Genomic DNA, 18,965 nt, shown 5'->3' with positions numbered 1-18,965 from the left:
CAGAGCTGAAGGAGATTTTCTCCTTCAGGGAGTTGTAGAGAGTTTCTGGTCCCTTCTTCAATTTCACATAAAAGAATCTGAAAGATTCTTAAAAATATCAATTAAACTTTTAGAAATAGCCCTACCAAATTATAGATCACATTTATGATCATATTCCTTAACCAAGGAAACCATTATGTATCAAAAGAAACATATTCAGTCAATTAACTTAAAAGCAGGCCTCTCTCTTGAAATCATTTGTCAAAGCCAAGCCTCTGCAGTAAAAGCCTCTGCACAGTGGGAGGGGAGGGGGGAGGATTCTATGTGGCCACCCTTCCCCCATTCCACCATGCTTCCCTATCCCAACTTCTCAGAGCTTTTTAGGGTGCCATTTCCCCCAGGATCCAATCTGTCAGCTAAAGACAAGCCTCAACCTCATGGGGTATCTCCTTTCCTAAGGCAAATAGCAGATTCATTAGAACTTTGTGCCTTTTTGTTCCCTATTTCTGGAAAGCCATTTTCCTCTCTCTTCCTCCTCCTCTCACACCATCTCTTCCTGTACCATTTCTGTCTCTTTCCTCCCAATGTCTATTTGCTCAAACCTTCTTCAACATACTTTAAACACTTCTAAATCAATAACCCTTCTGAGTAGATGCTCCATTTTAAACTGTTAAATTGCTTTTGCAAATCAATCTCTCTTCTCCCTTGTCTTTAAATGATTTATTTTTTTACTTCAAGATTCGCAAATAACTTTGAACCAAATTTCATAAAACTTGTACACATACCCAACAGGGCTGAAAAAATTTTAAGGCATAACTCATAGTTTACAAATTACCCAATACTTCTAGAAAGCAACATACCATCTAAGTAGGAAGGCACAAACACGACCTTCCCTAAGGTAAGCTACTGGCATTTTGTTTTAATAACCTATATTTTAACTTAACAACGCAATCAAATATGGCTTTAAATTCCCAATAATATAAAATTGCTTTTGCTATCATATTTCAAATAATGAATTTCACTAAACAGCATAGTTTGTTTCTTTCCTTCTGGCCTCATGTGGCCATTATTCCCAATGCACTTTTCCTAAGTGCCAACTTTGGCCAGAGTTGGAGTCTTCAGAAAAGTCAGACCTTTCTTGTTACATACTTTACCTAATTAGTCATGTGACCCCTTTTAGGCAAGTTAACAGAACTTCACTTTAATAAACCATTGTTCTTAAGATCTTATACTCAAAGATAACCAAATCTAGTCTGTATAGGCAACAGTAAAATTATTTCCCACAATTTCAAAATCATCCTAAATTTCCTAATCAAATGTTTTCTTCTGCCTGAGTTTCAATTAGATAAGCTTTTATTGCCCTTTACTCCAGTAGGCTTTGAAAATCAGTTCCAAAGGGGGAAAAAAAAAACATCATCCAGTTTAAAAAATATTTACAAATTAATGCAACAAGTTAAAAGTTTAAAATCACAAGCAAATTTTATACTAAGTACAGTTGCAACATTGAAATAACCAATTCCAAATTTCTTAATCATTGTTCTTAAAACTTATCAGAGCTCTTAACTAACAGAACAAACAGGTCACACAGAACACAAATCACACAACTGCCCAATTACAACATTAAACAAAACATTTAACAAATATAACCAGAGAGTGCCCAAAAAGGTGCTCAGAATCAAATCAGACTAGATGTGTCTTAGAAGACACAGAACCAGAGGGATCATCCAATGCCCTGAAATGATACTCTTCTCAGAATTTAATGATCATCAGCATTTTATTATTCTGAGAATCCAGATGCTAGCACAGACAGGTAGAACAGGTAAACAGATCAGATTATGTCCTAAAACAAACATTCAGAATACTCTCCCATGGCCGAAATGAAGGTGTCCACCATCAGCTGTGGCTGCAACTCAAAACTACTATCTTTCCTGGACACTCTGGAAAAAAAAATCCAGAGGGCCAGCCTTTCCAGGCCAAGATCTCACATCTATCTCTAGCCGCCCTGAGGCCCAAGGCAGAGACCTGAAGGTCCCTCAAACCTATCTTATCAAGCATTAAGAGGGAATGATTATATCCTGAAGTCTAAGATAAAAAACCTTTATCCTATTAAACATTAAGAGGCAATGATTATAATCTGAGGTCTTAGGGTAGAGTAACTGAGGTAGGACAATTAGGGAAACTGGGTCAGGACATTAAAAGGGAACTATGGCACAACAAGAGGTCAGCTAATCCCACGAATTCCTCTACAATGTTCTAAGAATCTCTGAATGACTTTACTATTTTTTAAATATATTTTACTATATATAAGGATATACTGATATTCTCATCTTCCAGATTTTTTTGTAAATGTTTTCTGTCTGGTTGAAACCCACTGAGATATATGGTCACATTCAGCTATCTTCAGAAAATATTCTTGAGGGAAAAAATATCATAAATGTTCATTGCCATTATAGCAAGTTAATTTCTATGTTTTCTTAATGGCTTATTAAAGTGAAACTGGGACTTAACAACAATAACAAAAGTCTATTCATTTTCAGTTTAGAACATCTCTTTCAAGTGAAAGATTTCTTCTGGGGCACTGAAGATTTACTAATCAACTTCCATTCTAGCTAGATTAATCTTACTAATTTGTTAGAAAATTTAATGATCTAGCTCAGTAGCAATTTAACAACTATTATTATCTTTTCTTATCTAATTATAGGAGATTTTTCTACTTTTCTTTACCCACTACTTCCCCTTAGTTATTTAGTTACTTCTTATTCCTCAACTCTTTGAATTAATGAAAACTTTGAAAAATAAGTTTTCTGTGTAACAGATATGCCTTCCTCTAATTGTTATGAACTGTCAAATATATAACCACATAATTTTCCTTTACAACCACTGACTATGTTAAAAAAAAAAAAAAAAAAAAAAAAAAAAAAAAAAAAAAAACTGCTAATATCCCAAATAGAGGATATCCCAAAAAGAGGATCAGCTATTTTCTCAAGTTTTTGATATTGCCTAATTTTTCTTTTTGTTTCTGTATAGTTGGGAGTGGGGAGAAAAATGGGATGTGAGGAATGAAGAAATGACATTTGTAGTTTACAGGCAATTCTGAACTTAGCTAAAACGTTTTCTCACCCAATCCCAGATCCCAGAAATCATACTTCCCTATTTAGTTTGGTTCTTAAAAGACTTGCTGAGTATAGGTAGCTCAACTAGGCCCTTATATATTTATATATATATACAAAACTAGAAGTCACAAGGAGGCAGATTTCAACTTAATGTAAGAGAAATGTTTTTATTAATCTAAACTGTTTTAAAAATGGAATTAGTGCTCCATGATGTAATGTGATTCCTGTCACTAACAGTATTCAAGTAGAGGCTAGATAACCTTTTGTCAGGAGAGAAGTTTTACAAGCTAACCTTTTTAGGTCTATATTACAGGGGTCCTCAAAACTACAGCCTGCAAGCCAGATGCGGCAACTGAGGACGATTATCCCCCTCACCCAGGGCTATGAAGTTTCTTTATTTAAAGGCTCACAAAACAAAGTTTGTATTTTTACTATAGTCCGGCCCTCCAACAGTCTGAGGGACAGTGAATTGGCCACCTATTTAAAAAGTTTGAGGACCCCTGGTATAGAATACTAGACCTAAAAAGGTTAGCTTGTAATATTCCTAATTAAATCTTTTTAAATTGTTCTAAGTTTAGTAAATAAAGAATTCAGTTATCATTTTTCTAAGTGCTTTACTGTCAGCTATTTTACAAATCATATATTACAGAAGTCAGAATAATCAGTTTCACTTTGAATATATTTTCTTGGTTTATGCATCCTGGAATACCATGTTGGAACCAGGGCTTGATTAGTGATAAAATGGAATGGAACAGGAATTGCCAGAACATAGAGTCTAAACAATGTTACATAGAGATGGGCCGGTAATGACAATATGTTATCCTTTCCCCAGACCTCAGGCATGACTAGTTATAAATTGAGATCCGTTAGATTCCACAGGACTGAATGACTGACACTTTTCTAATTTGAGAAACAGGAGGAAAGACGTTGTAGGTAGGAAATTCCTATATAGATCAGGTCAGACAAATCTTGATGTAAGCAATGTTCACTAACTGAGCTACAAATTTTGGAATCATATAAGGAAGGTATATTGAAATCATGATAAAAAATATGATTAAAGAAAAACTCCCAATGGGCTGTTGAAGAGATAAGCTATAGAGCATTTGAACAGTCCTATTCTATATTCTCTGTGTGATTTTCCTCAGATGAAAAACTAGTATTTCTGTGACTCCTATAGTTCTTGATAGCCTGAGGACTTTTTTAAGTGGTAGCAGACAAACAGCCAATAAGAGATTTACAGACTTTGAGGAAGTTCATCAATATATTATAGGAAGCTATTCCAGGAAGTTGAGTGTTTTTTTGGTATCATGATTATCTCTTAGAAATAGTGATCATTAATAGGCAAAAGAGAAGGGTCCAGGGAAATAGTGGTCAAAGACAAGGAACTTTGGCAGCAGGTAATCAAGAATTCAGACATAGTCCTAGGACTTAGGTACAGGATTCTTAGTCTCAGGAAAAAATAGGATAGCAAGGCAAGACCACTATCACAGAAGAATTAAGCTTTGAGTGGGAGCAAAGACAAAATTATAAGGTGATAAGACATGGACCCATATAAATCAATTAAAATATAGGGATTATAACCATAATGAACAAAAACAAAAAATATTTCTTTCTTAAAGTGAGGCACAGTCAAAGAAATGACAGAAATTAAGCTGATCATGCTGAGATTCTGAGCTTATATTTATCCTAATTAACTGCTGAATTAGTCCCAGAGATGGGCTATAAATGCTAGTTAATTGCAGAGTTGTAGGTAGATAGCTAAATAAGCCAATCTGGTTTATCATCTCACCACTCAATTGAACTATTCTTTCTTAGGGGAGCAGTGAACTTTTACTTAATGACCTTTTCTCAGTTTGTCCTTCTTAACCTAACTGAAACAATTGATATGATCTTTTAATTTTTTTTTTTTTGTAATACTGCTTGCTCCAGGATTTCTTACCTAAATAATTGTTTTTACTTACTTGGTCTCTGTTGAATCATCAATCACATTCTACCCAAAGTCCCTAAACTGGACCATCTTAACTTATTTTTCTGTACCTTCTATCTCTGTGAACTTATCAACTCATTGTAGATAACTTCCAAATCTACCTGTGAGTAGATTTTTTCTACTCACATTTTTCTTTTGAGCTAAAATCCATCAACTGTCAATTGGACACTTTCAATTGTATATCACATAAAAATCTAAAATTCAACATGTCCCAAACCTTTTATCTCTGTCCTTAAGTTCACCCCTCATATAAAATTTCCTATGTTTTGTGAGGGCATAAACCAGCTTTCCAGTTACCTAGGACTTCTCTTTCTCCTATGTAGTTAATTTCCAAATAATGTCTATGCCTCCACAACATATCACACACACAAACACACACACACACACACACACACCCCTATGATCTGTTTGTCCATTTAAATAATCATTGATCATTTTAATGATCTTTAATCACCTTCCCCTCTCCACGTCCTATTCTTAGAATTCTAGCTTTTTTTAATGATCAGCTCATGATCTTTCTCCTGTGCACTGACTCTTCAAACAACTAGTCTTTTTTAACATTTTAAAAAACATATTCATTCTGTAAGCTCTGTTAAGGCAGGAAAAGTCTTTTTTTTTTTGCCTCTAATGTCTCCTGAACTTTACATAGTACCTACACATACATAGCAGACACTTAGTAAATGTTTACTGATTGATTGCTTGCCATTCCTTGTAACTTACTCTTTCACCTGTGCTTATTGAACTGGATTGAATTTGTCATGCAAATAGTAGAACCACAAGGCTAATGCATTTGAAAGGAAGGTGGAAAGGAGCAGGAATGGTATAGGAGTATTTTACAGTTTTAGAATGAATGTTTATAAAACTCATGTTCTCATGATTTTGAGGACTTTGTTTTCAAATGAAATTTAGTAACCTTTCATTAAAATTTACTGGCACTTCCATAAATCTGTTATTTTGATGCCCTATAATCTCACTGATGTAAACCTGGATTCCAAAGGTTCTGCAAACAAAACTTAAACTTCTTATAGGGGAAGCCTCACCACATTGGAAAGGCTTTGGGTTTGGACCTACCAACAATTTGTAACAAGCTAGTTATTATAGGAGATATTTCCAAAATTAAAGGAAAGTTTAAAAAAATCAAAGACCTTGGAAGTTATGATACATTGACTTCATGCATATTAAGATGTTATAATAAATCCTGTCCTAAGAGCAGGTTTATTAGGGACTCAGAGAAAAGACTGAGGAAACAACATAAAAGCATTGAGTCTGAAGAATAGAATTTGAAGATAAAATAGAGAGAAAGGAATAAAAGGCAAGAGAAGTGGATCAACTTCTTACAACTCAATTAACAGTTACAGAATCAATGAATTAGTCCTCCCAGAATATAATCACAACATTAAAATAGATATTCAGAAATTTTCCTAACTTTACTGAAATGCTGTGAATCCTTAATCGGTCTGAGATGAATTTAAGGCTTTGACGATTAAAGATAAAAAACATCAATGACAAGGAAACATTTCATGACTAGCTGAGCAAATCAATTATACTCTTTCGTCCTACATATGAAAGCTACAAGTCAGTTCAAATCAGTTAAGAAGTTTGCCAAGTAGACTTGGAGGGGCTCCAGTTCAAACTTCAACAGTTCAATAACTAGAGCCTGAAGTAGACAAAGAACCAGGACCCTGGAAATGAATCATCATGATCTTTTTCTTCTTCTTTGTTTTTGTTGTTGTTGTTGTTGTTCCTCCTTCCTTCCTTCCCTCCTTCCGTCCTTCCTTCTTTCCTTTCTTCCTTCCTTCCTACCTTCTTCCCTCCCTTTTTCCTTCCCTTCCTCCCTCCCTCCCTCACTCTTTCTCTTTCTTTCTTTCTTTTTCTTTTCTTCTTCCCCTTTCTCCTCTTCTTCTTCTCTTCCTCCTGCTTCTCCTTTTCCTTTTTCTCCTTCTCTTCCTCTTCCTCCTTCTTTTTCTTCTTGGATTTCAGTTTTCAAATTTCATTGAATCTGGATTTTCATTGGGATTTTGTTCAATCTGGTTTGAAGGCAAAATCCTCTTCTTTGTCATCAGTCATTTAATCAGATAGACTGGACCAATGAGACAATAAAACTTCATGGAAAAACCAATTGTATTCTTATTTTATTAATATGAAGACATATATTCTATGTATTTCTAGACCCTAACATATTATTGGGAGGAAAATTAAAGATTCCTAAGAAATAGACTCATTCAAAAATAAGAAATAGTTTCAAGATAAGGTATTCCAAATAACTAACTAGGACTGGTATAGCTACAGACTAAAGAATTTTTGATATTGCTTCTTATTCTGAAATTCTATGATTTAAATTGGAGTTAGGCAATGGGGATTTTTTTTTTTCCAGGATCAATAATTAAGTAAGACTGACTATTGAGACTAACTCTACTACCATAAAGGGAATAGCTGTACTGATAAAACCCTGTATCATTGAAATACTGAAGTGACTATAAATTTATTGGATGTCACATGCCTTCAATGTTAATTTTAATAAAATAAGGTTTAGAAAGAAAAGGTAATTAGTTTTTTTTTAAATCTAGTCATTTTTAGTTAACTATTCAATTCAAAGATTTTATTTCTTTAAAAGTTAAAATGTTACCCTCTTACATATAAGAAATACATATATTTATATCCAGAAGGGACCTTAAAAGCATATCCTCAAATTTCATGAGGCAATTAAATCCCACATAAACCAAACTCCATAAAAGACAAGAGATTAGCCCAAGATAATAAGTAGGAAAGATAATACTTGAACCTAAGTTATAGTTTCATAGATGTAAAGTTTAAAGGTATCTTGGGGGGGCAGCTAAACAAAACTTTTCTTTTAAAAAATTTTTTTATTATAGCTTTTTATTATAAGATATATATATATATACATAGGTAATTTTTCAGCATTGACAGATGCAAGTCTTTTTGTTCCAACTTTTTCCCTCCTTCCCCCCATCCCTTCCCTCAGATGGCAGGTTGACCAATACATGTTAAATATTAAACAAAACTTTTCATTGTTTTAGCATCTCAAACTTATAATGAAAACATGCAATAAATACATTGGGTGCCTAATTTGATAATGTCATCCTTTCCTTTTGATTTTTTGGGGGATGAACGTAAAGAAATGTTCAAATTAAGTTATATAAGAAAATATTACAAATTAGCTGTCAAAGTTTCTTTTCACTGAAATTCTGTGATTCTATATGGCAATTAAAAGAATTCCCCCCAAATTATATGTTATAAAGAATGGCATTTGTGTCCTGAAAGTAACATTTAGTGTTAGTATGAAGTAGTATATGTATAAAATATATTATTATAATAATTAATTCTAGAAAATTAAACATATTTTGTGATAGATATGATTAAAGACAACAGAATTGAATATATAGGCCTAGATTCATAAGATTCCAAATACGGATTGCTTTTATGTTTTAATTTATCATGTAACTCATCACACATCAAGCCACTTTGATGTAGTAAAACTCTAAATAGCATAAAAAGAAAGTCCATAATTCATGGAATCATATACTTATCAAGTTGTAAGGGACCTTACAGATCATCTTATCCCACCAGCTTATTTTTCACAAATAAAGAAGTCTTAGTAGCAGATTTAGGACTAGAACCTAAAACTCTTGACTCAGAGGTATTACAAAAGTCTATTACAAGTTGAATTAAAGAAATTACAATACAGGATTTTGTTGATCTCTAGCAAGTATTTCTAAATTTTATCCTAAAAATATGAAAAGAATATGCAGAATTAAAATAAATCAAAGAGAAAAGATTAGATTATATTTAAAAATTGTTCAGTTTAAACTATTTTCATTTGTACAACTCTAGATTTATCCTTTATTATTAAATTTACTATGACTTCCTTTAAGTCATCTAAGAAAATGAATATTTAATATGTAAATATGTTCATACAAATGTGCATGCATAAACATATGCATAACATGTATATGTTAATTTGGGAAACAATTTCTTCCAGTTCTACATTGTTGTTATATATATCTCCCTGAAAGGAAGATATGCAATTTTAGGTGGTTAGAATTGAATGAATTATAAGTATCTTAAACTTAGACACATTCAAAATAGACAGCTTTATCTTTTCCCCCAAATCCATCTCTCTCATGAATTTACCAATTACTGTTAGGGGCATTATCATTCAATCATCTAGAAACATGACCTTGCTGTCATCCTTAACTTCTCACTCTTACTAACCCCACATAGCCAATCAGTTGCCAAATCTTGTTTTGTTTCTTTCTCCACATAGAATAATATCAGAAGACTTGATCAATTAATGGAGATGTTTATCTTTGAAATAGAAATGTTTTGAGAAAAAATATGACTAATGGCTTAACTACATTAGGACCAATTTGAGAAGTATATCTCTCTATGTCCCCAAAACATTTTCCCCCTATTACTAACAAAATAGCAAAGAAAATACTAAGCATTAAGCAAAAAATTCAGTAGTCTCCCCTACTTGTAATAAATAATAATATTAATAATAATAACAGCTAGTTGGTTTTTTGCAAATATGTAAATTATAAAGAGATTAAGTGACTAGCCAAGGGTCACAGAATTAATACTTGCCTCAGACTGGATTGGAACTCTTGCATTCCATTTCTCAGGTCCAGTTTTTTATTCATTGTATACCTTGCTGCCTCACAATTTTTTTTAACATTTTCATTCAGCTACAGATATTTTACCTCTCCAGAGTTCATGTTGTTTTTTAAGTATTAAAAAACAAAAAGTAAATGGGAAATCTAGCATTCGCTACCAATCAATCAATTAATCAATGTCGTTTATCACATGCTTATTATGTACCAGGCATTGTAGTAAATATAACATTCTGCACATCCTTTGTCACTGGGTGACTGAATGTCAGTCAGATTTGAAGTTAGTCAACATTGGTATAACTATCAATGAAAATCCTACCTAACTAGTCTGAGGGTTATTGATAGCAAAGCCAGCCAGTGACATTAGTGGAAAGAGAGAAAGAAAGTGTTCCCCACCCTTCATGTGATCTTTAATTATTTCCTTAGAAGTAGCTGATTTCCAAATTCATGTGCCAAGAATGTATAATTGAACATTGCTTTTCTACTTTGAGTTGATAGCTCCAATTTCCTACATCATCTCCCCATGATCAAAACTTTCATCCTTCTAGCATATAGAAAAGTTTCTTTACTATTTGTAAGCATTAAATCACACACATAAACATACAGAGCTTAGCTTTCCTGCTGGCCAAAAGTGACATATCCTAGGTAAATGAGATCTAATTTGAAATCAGTACATAATAAAGAAATTTGCCTGCACAGCTAACACAGAGAGGGGGAAAAAAAAAGGAGTCCCCAAATCTATGTTGTCTTTTGGGTAAGCACTCATGGCATAAATCTAGAGCTTTCCCTTCCTCTCTTCCTCTCACCTCCTCCCCTAGATGGCAAGCAAAATCCAATATATATTATTGTTAGGATTCTTACAAGGTACTAAATCAGTGGAATTGATAGAGACAATAATATTTAATTTAGCATGGTTCAGTATGATTGATCTGATCCTAAAAGGAGATGTTATGGGCCAGAACTTGAAACAAGGTACTAAGTGGAATTGAGGAGACAGTGGTTAAACCCAGTTTAGCTTTGATTTAATCATATAACAAATAATGGTTTCCTAGTGATATAATGATTGGTGTGTATTCAGTGTACAGCATTATAAGCCAGAATCTCTCAGGGACAGACACAGAAGCCTACTAGAAGCTCTGAGCCTCAGCCAGGATTCAGTCGAGGAGATTCACAAGCCAGAGAAGGCAGCTTAAGCTCTTCAAACCAAGACTACAGAAGGGCTCTAAGAAAAACTATCGGAGTCCCAAGTGAAGAGATAAGACTTTGAAGGAGATGATAAACTCCTGGCTGTATTTGGGGTGATTACTGAATCTGAAACGAAGGCTGCTTCCAGAAGCCCCCCAAGAATCCTGTTCCCAGAGAATATTACATTTAGAGAAGAATATTACATGTTATATATGTTAAAATATATGTTAAATCCAATATATGTAAACATTTATACAATTATCTTGCTGAACAAACAAGATCAGATCAAAAAGGAAAGAAAATGAATAAGAAAACAAAATGCAAATGAACACAACAAAAAGTGTGAGAATGTTATATTAAAATCCACACTCAGTTCCTTTAGTCTTCTCTCCAGGTGTAAATAGCTCTCTTCACTAGATCATGAAACTGGCCTCAATCAAAAAGATGTATCTTTGAAAAATTGTTTTGGATTGCCCTTTGGGGGACTATTTCTTAGGCAGAAAAGTGAGAGAATTTCAAAGCTTCTCATCTCCCAGAAAACATATTTAAAAAAAAAAACTATTATAAAAGGAGGAGAAAGGAAAGGGAAGGAACCTTTGATATTTTTTTTTCTAAAACAAAAAAGGGGAAGAATACAAAACTAAAATTATGTTTACCAAAACAAAAGCAATATGAAGAGGAAACCCATCACTACCCTTTATTGTGTTTATTTCAGACTATAAAATAGATTTAATTTTTAAAATTTTATTTTTATTTGTCAAATAAACAAGTATTTCCATTACATCATATAATTTTAAAAAGATGATTTGTCCAGGAAACTGAAAATCTATTCCTTTTAAATATGTAAGAAAATTATCATATAAATTTCTCTCCCCCACTCAAGATGGTTATTATTTGACACAAATTGGCCTATCTATATATATGTTTATGCACACTCCTGTATGTATGCATTATATGTATATATGTACACATATATACATGTTTATTCATGCACATGCATTCATATTACTCTACATATACTTAATAGATATAATTTTCATTCCTTATTTTCCTTTGGTAGGAAAATATAAAATTATTTGTCCTAGAATATTTTATCTATTTCAGTATAATATTTGAAAATTTTTGTTTCTTCTTTATGTATACAAATTAGAGAACTTCCCCAAAAGTCTATAGCTATAAAATATAGTTATAGCTATTTGTCACTTAAAAAATATCTTTAAAGAATACCTCAATATATCGTAGTGGTATCAAGAGAAAGTATTTTTGGATAGTATATTTCAGAATTCAGGGATTCAAGAGCTGAAAAAAAAAAACTGCCAGAGATAAGCCAAGAGAACCTCCCTATTATGTGATGTAGTAAGAATGGCAACACTCTTTTTGTTGTGTTCATTTGCATTTTGTTTTCTTATTCATTTTCTTTTTCTTTTTTGATCTGATCTTTCTTGTGCAGCAAGATAATTGTATAAATGTTTACTTATATTGGGTTTAACCTGTATTTTAACATTTATAACATATATTGGATATCTTGCCATCTAGGGGAAAGGGTAGGGGGAAGGAAGAAGGGGAAAATTTGGAACACAAGGATCATTGTTGAAAAATTATCCATACATATGTTTTAAAAAATAAAAAAACTTTAATAATAATAAAAAAAACAAAGATACATCTTTTTTTGCCTTGTGCTATCTTCCTCAAAGTATTTTCATTACAAGTTACAACTTCCATTAGAGGTTGTACATTTCTCCCTAATTTTTTTTGTCATTTGTTTAAATACTTATTATATCTCTTTACACTGACCCTTAGTTTTGTTGCTTTTCCTTTTCTGTGTATTTTTGTATGTGATTTATTATGAAAAGCTACTAAAGCTAAGATCATAGAATCATAAATTTAAAGCTGAAGGAATCTCTTGTCTTATAATGGGAGAAAAAAAGCCCAAAGAAGCAAAATGATTTATCTAAAGTAATATAGACAATGAATGACAGAGGCATGATGAAAACCAAGATATGGAAATACAAAATAAAAAAAAAAACAACAAAGCACACTTTGCCCCAAATAAGATTACATTCTATTTAAGAAACAACTTATATACACATAGGCAAATAAGAAATATATTCAAAATAAATATAAGGATTTTTTTTGAGTGAGGCAGTAGAATCAGAAATGTTTCAAAAAGGTCTCATGTAAGAGGTAGCATGCAATCAGAATTTTCAAGGAAGGTAGGAATCATAAGAGACTGAAATAAAGAGGAAGTATGTTGCACATGGGAAACAGACTATTCCAAGACAAAAAGAAAATGGAATGCCATTCATGAAGTCATCTTAGCTAGACTATACATCTCATAAATAGAAATCATTTCCAGTCTTACACAAAAGTGACATTATAATTAGGTACACTTGATAACATAAAATCATCATGGCATGATGGCTAGAGTTCTAAGTTTGGTAACAAAAAAATACTGATTTCAAATCATCCCTCTGATAATCTTATTAGCCACTTGATACTGGGCAAGTAATTTAAACTACAAGTCTCAGGAAACCCCCTGGGATTTAGCTATAAAATTGTAGATGAATGTGAGTGAAAGGGGAAGGATTTGTCTGTTAGCCAATTGCATCTGACAAAATCACAGGTTCCTCTGATATGCCTATTCACATTATATTTCTACTTTCAAATAAAGGCTTGCAAGCTCCAAATCTATGAATCAATGAGAATGCAATGTATTTGGGAACAATCTGCCAAGACATGCTTGCTAACAATATTGAAAGATATCAGTCCCATAAAAATATATGGAATATGTATAAAAGAATAGTTATGTACATGAAAAGAGTCTTACTGACAGCATTTAACTCCCCCCCCCCCCCAACAATAGGTAGGACTTGAAAGTTCTTTTCCAAAAATTAAGTAATCAAATAACCTCACTGCAATTGTTTCCCCCACACTTCCCTAGAAACAAACTCGATGATTTAATTGCCTTTTTTTTCTATTTATCCCCCCCCCCCCCCCCAACAATAGGTAGGACTTGAAAGTTCTTTTCCAAAAATTAAGTAATCAAATAACCTCACTGCAATTGTTTCCCCCACACTTCCCTAGAAACAAACTCGATGATTTAATTGCCTTTTTTTTCTATTTCTATTATCTTAACTGCATTCAGCTTGTGTTTCAATGACCTCTCCTCCCCCTTTTTTATCTTTCTTGTTTCTGAATACACTATGTCTCCCAAAGTGCTTAGCTACTAAATTTAATAAATATGAAAGAATTGTGGTAAAAACAGAAAAGTGGACAGAAAATTAGTGAATATAACAATGGCTACATCTGTTCTAGGATCATCTCACTTTGATGTGTGGGAAGGGTGTTTGTTGGGACAAATGTGGCAGATTTTGCTTCTTTGTAATTTATTTTTGTATTTATTTAATTTGCTATGGTGTATGCTGCTACATAAGCAAGTATTCCTTTCAGATAGTTCTTCAGAAAGAAAAACGAAAGGGGAAAAGAAAGAAAGGTAAAGGAGGGACTGGAGAAAAGATCTCTTAGCTAATATTCCATTCTCATTCAAGAGGAGAAGATATTGCTCATATATCTAAATGACTTCATGCTTTTTTTTTTTGCCTTTTTTTCTTTTTGCTATCCTGGCATTTGGACAACCTTGCTTGCTTCCTCTACACTAACGTACAAATCCCTGTCTCTTCTATATCCAGGCATAGACTCCTAGAAATTTGACAATTCTCTACACAATTATATCTGGCTTCTTGCTCACCAGGAAAAAAGAAAGGATCCAAGCTTCTTTTTACTCTTCTCTTCAGTTTACTTCCCTGATCTCCTACCCATCAAGACATAGACACATTCTTCATGGGTCGGTTCTCTATATTCTCCCTTTATCTCTTGGTCATTTGGAGACAGATTCCTGGACCTTTGTTTTTTGCTCTACTCCTTAATGAATTGGACTCTGGATAGTATCCCTTCAGTCATATTTGTTAACCTGACTTGTTCCTGATAAGTGACTACTATATGTGATGAGATTAGGGTTCCTAGTGGTCAGGGAGTTATATGATGAGGTTAGTGGCAGGTTTGGGATTCAGGGAACCAAATGCAGAGGTTTGGCTCCCCTATATCCCCTTAGAATTCAGGGTAGGGTAGGGAGTTGTGGAAACCCCCTTCTGATGGAACAGAGGTTCTTTGTAAAGGAATTTACAAACCCTAAAACACAGACTGATAAAAAGTTTATTATTGGCATTGGGAAGTCAGCCTTTGCTATACATGAATAGAAAGACTGAATTCCTTAGTGGCAAGGTCCTGGCAGAGAGATATAAAGTTTCTAGTGGAGAAATCCCAACAGAGAGATATAAAGTCTTGTTAAGGAAAAAGGTAAGAAAGATAAAGAGAAGATAACGCTGAAAGAAAATATCATTTCAGTGGGCAGAGGTTGCTGCTATGCATGGCATGGCATGTTAGGTCCTCTGCAAGGACTGAGCCCCAAGTTGCCTCTTTTTATAATAGAAGCCTTGGGTACAAGCTGGGGCTTAATCTTGATGCAGCCTGGTGCAGCTTGAGCTGGAATTTGAAAAGAACTGAATGAGTCTTTAATTCAATAGGGTTGGAATTCTCCAGCTCTGGACTCATCTAGTCCCACCTAGATAAACCACTTTTATCTTGATTCCATGGGGTGGTTCTCACAGAAGTAGGGTTGAAATAGAATTTCTCCTTTAAGGAGCTTCTTAAGTGCTCTACCTCATGGCTCATTCCCAAAGTCAGAAAGAGAGAAAGAAAAAGAATTCCGGGGCTTCTCTTGTCATTTGGATATCATCTTGGATAAAACATGTGGAGCAAAATCTTTAATTTGGGGGGGGAAGTAAGATAATATCAAAAGGCTAGTATAACACCATTAACAGAATGAAAAACACTAGAGAGCATGTAATAGTTAAGGACAAAGAAAAGCTAAAGACTGAAAGACAGAATTATTCGGCCTGGAGGGGCAGAACTTATGGAGCAGGAACCTGACAAAGTGTCTACTAGAAAACATAGTAAAGCCATGCATTCCTATCCACTACTTTTCATTTATCCTTAGATTATGATTAATTTCCTTCCAGAAAATATATCATTAGGTTCCCAACAAACTACAATTTCAAGTATTCTCAGAAATTTTAAATTCTATCAGCCTCAGTCCAAGGGATGGGTGTTCAGCTCAATTCCACTTTCTGCAAAAACTAGGTTTCAACTGATTTGATGATTCCTCTAGGAAGACTCAATCAATGCCCTGCTTCTTGTTCAAAGGCAAACCCTTAAACTATACAATGTAACTAACCCTCTGAAATACAATTGCACATTAACTATAAGGTGATGAAAGCACTCTCCTGGCTTCTGGAAGCAGCAGCAATTGTGAACTCTCTCAGGAACTCATTTTCCCCCCATCTATGTAATAGGGCGCTATGCCACTGAAATATAAAGTCTGAGTTTTAAGTGAAGATTCTACTGCAATCTATAGTTAGGTCCTGATTAACATAATTAATTAATCCTCTGAAATAATTGAATTCTCTTACTACATATCTCCATTGGGTTGGAACCAGTTGTGAAATTTTATAGAATAATAACTTTGATAGGATAAATTCAAAATATGTGACCACTTAAAAATATTAATTATTTGAACTATTTGAGACTTAGTTGTAGTAAAAAGACACATACTGGAATCCCAAGTTCTACCATTTATCATTTAGGGGATTATAGGTTCTTATTGTTGTTAATGATATTGTTTGTCCTCAGGAGAAATCTTCACATGTTTAGGATAGACATCCTTCTAATTCACTAATGGGTTTGAGATCTGTTGGCTACCTTCTGTTTTGGTTCATCTGCCAAGATGGTTGTGATTGTTGTGCATACCACAGCTTTTTAATGCCACAGGTGAGAGTTGGGTAATAGGTAACCATGGGTAGGTCACTGACTGCTGCCTATATCATAACTACTAGTAATCTATACACGTTTTCTGCTTCTTAGATTCTTCCCTTCATTGCCCCTATATGATGCACAATGAACAAAAAACCTACAAACTTTGCAAAAAGAGTTTGATCAAGGGAGAAAAAAGCAAGGTGGGGGAGAATTGAAATTAGTCAATCAAGTTATATTCATTATGAGCTTACTATTTGCCTGGCACTATGTTAAAAACTCTGAGGATATAAGAAAATGAAAAAACAGATTGTTCTTGCTCTTAAGTAGTTCACAGTCTAAGGCAAGAGACAACATGAAAGCAATTATGCATAAACAAGCTATAGTTAGGATAAATTGAACATAATTATTGGAGAGAACTACCTAAAATTAAGGGGAAATGGGATAGCTTTCCTACAAGAGATGATGTCTTAGCTGCATCTTGAAGGAAGACCAAGAAACCAGGAGATAGAAATTAGAAGGAAGAATATTTCAGGCACGGGGGAGAGCCGAAAAAACATGCCTGGAGTCATGAGATGAAGTACCTTGTTTAAAGAAAACTAAAAAGATATGTATCATTGGATACCTGGGGTAGGATACCTGGGGTGGGAAAGGTGTAAGATATTTCTAAGGTATGTAAGTGAAGAATAAATATTTATTATGCATTTTATAGTTTGGCCAGAAAAAAAAAAAGATATTGCATGACTTCGAACCTGGCACTGGTATTAAAAGAGGGAGGGAAAAGAGGAAGAAGAAGAAAAGAGAGCAAAGGGGGAAAAAAAAACAAAAGATAAAATAAGGGGAAGGCAAAAGAGAAAGAAAAGGGAGAAAGGAAGTAGAAATGAAAGGAGAAGGGCTTCCAATAATAAGCTTCCAAAAACACTATCAAATTATTTTTGGAACCTTTTATCCTTTTTTTTTTCAACATAACTTTCCAATTAAATTTGATATGTACATAAATATCTCTAGGATATGACAAACCCATTTAAGTCACAGAATATCTGCAAAACATTAGAAATAGAAACACTTAAGGAAAGGAATATATTTTTTCTCTTCTTCAAAAACAAGGGATGAACAGCAGCAGCAGGATTTTACCTTGAATATAAAATTCACTGATGGAAATTTTTAAAATTATAAATTTCAGGTAGAATCATATGAAAAATCCTACTTCAAAAAAATCCTTAGCAATTTATAAAGTTTGAAAAGATAGTGTTAACCTTTTCCCCCAAAAAATGTTTCTTTATAACTTTATATACCCGAGAATTTCATGTATATGATAAAATTTGCCTCTGCTTAGTAATTGCAGATTTAGATATTAAAATACTCACTTTATTGCTAAAATTCATTCAGCTCATAAATTGGGTTAAAATTAGAGTAAAGTTAATGTGGTATACTTTTAGCTAAACTTAATATGCATATTCATTTGTATTCATTAACAAATCATTTTAAAGTATTCTTCAGCTTAAAGTCTATGTCTGTGACTTTCATACTTGTTAGACAGAAATGATGATATATATATAAAAAAAAAATCTCAATCATGAACCTTTAATCAAAGTCTCATAGCATCCTTAAGACTTAAAGTAAGCTATAAATAGCATGATTCTGTTCCATTTCAACTATTATCCCCCACCAAAGGATACTAATTTCTATAATCATGAAACTGTTAATTTATGGAACATTGTAGTTTTAATACAAATAATAATTTCAAAAAAGTTGGATTTTGCAAAGAAAATATATCTATATTATTATTATTATTTTAAAATCAGCTGTAAAAGGACAACTAGTTGGTATAGTAGCTAGAGTACCAATCCTGAAGTCAGGAGGACCTGAGTTCAAATCTGGCCTCAGACACTTAGCACTTCCTGGTTGTGTGATCCTGGGCAAGTCACTTAACCCCAATTGCCTCAGCAAAAATAATTTTAAAAAATAAAAATAAGATTAAAAAATCAGCTGCAAAGTCTTAAAAGAAACTAAGATTTTAGGGCTAGATATAATAAAACATCATCCTGTTTCTTCAGTGTTAAATATAATTTTAAAAGAATTTTTAAATTATAAGTCAATTATTAAGTCAATGACTATATTCTTAAGCAGTACATTTCATATTTGGAATGAGGACTAACTGTGAAAATTCATGGTATTTTTGTGAAATTTTTTAGTTCCTCC

The 18,965-nt window shown here is 33.2% G+C and overlaps 1 protein-coding gene across 3 annotated transcripts in view; it reads right to left on the bottom strand.

The window, feature by feature from the left end:
* CADM2 (cell adhesion molecule 2) overlaps window positions 1–18,965 on the bottom strand; it is a 1,401,218-nt gene that overhangs the window by 307,935 nt on the left and 1,074,318 nt on the right. The window lies entirely within an intron of this gene.

This window comes from Sarcophilus harrisii, chromosome 3 (assembly GCF_902635505.1).
Source record: "Sarcophilus harrisii chromosome 3, mSarHar1.11, whole genome shotgun sequence".
NCBI lineage: Eukaryota > Metazoa > Chordata > Mammalia > Dasyuromorphia > Dasyuridae > Sarcophilus > Sarcophilus harrisii.
Note: the sequence above shows the minus strand (reverse complement) of the source record. Positions and strands in the feature narration are given on the sequence as shown.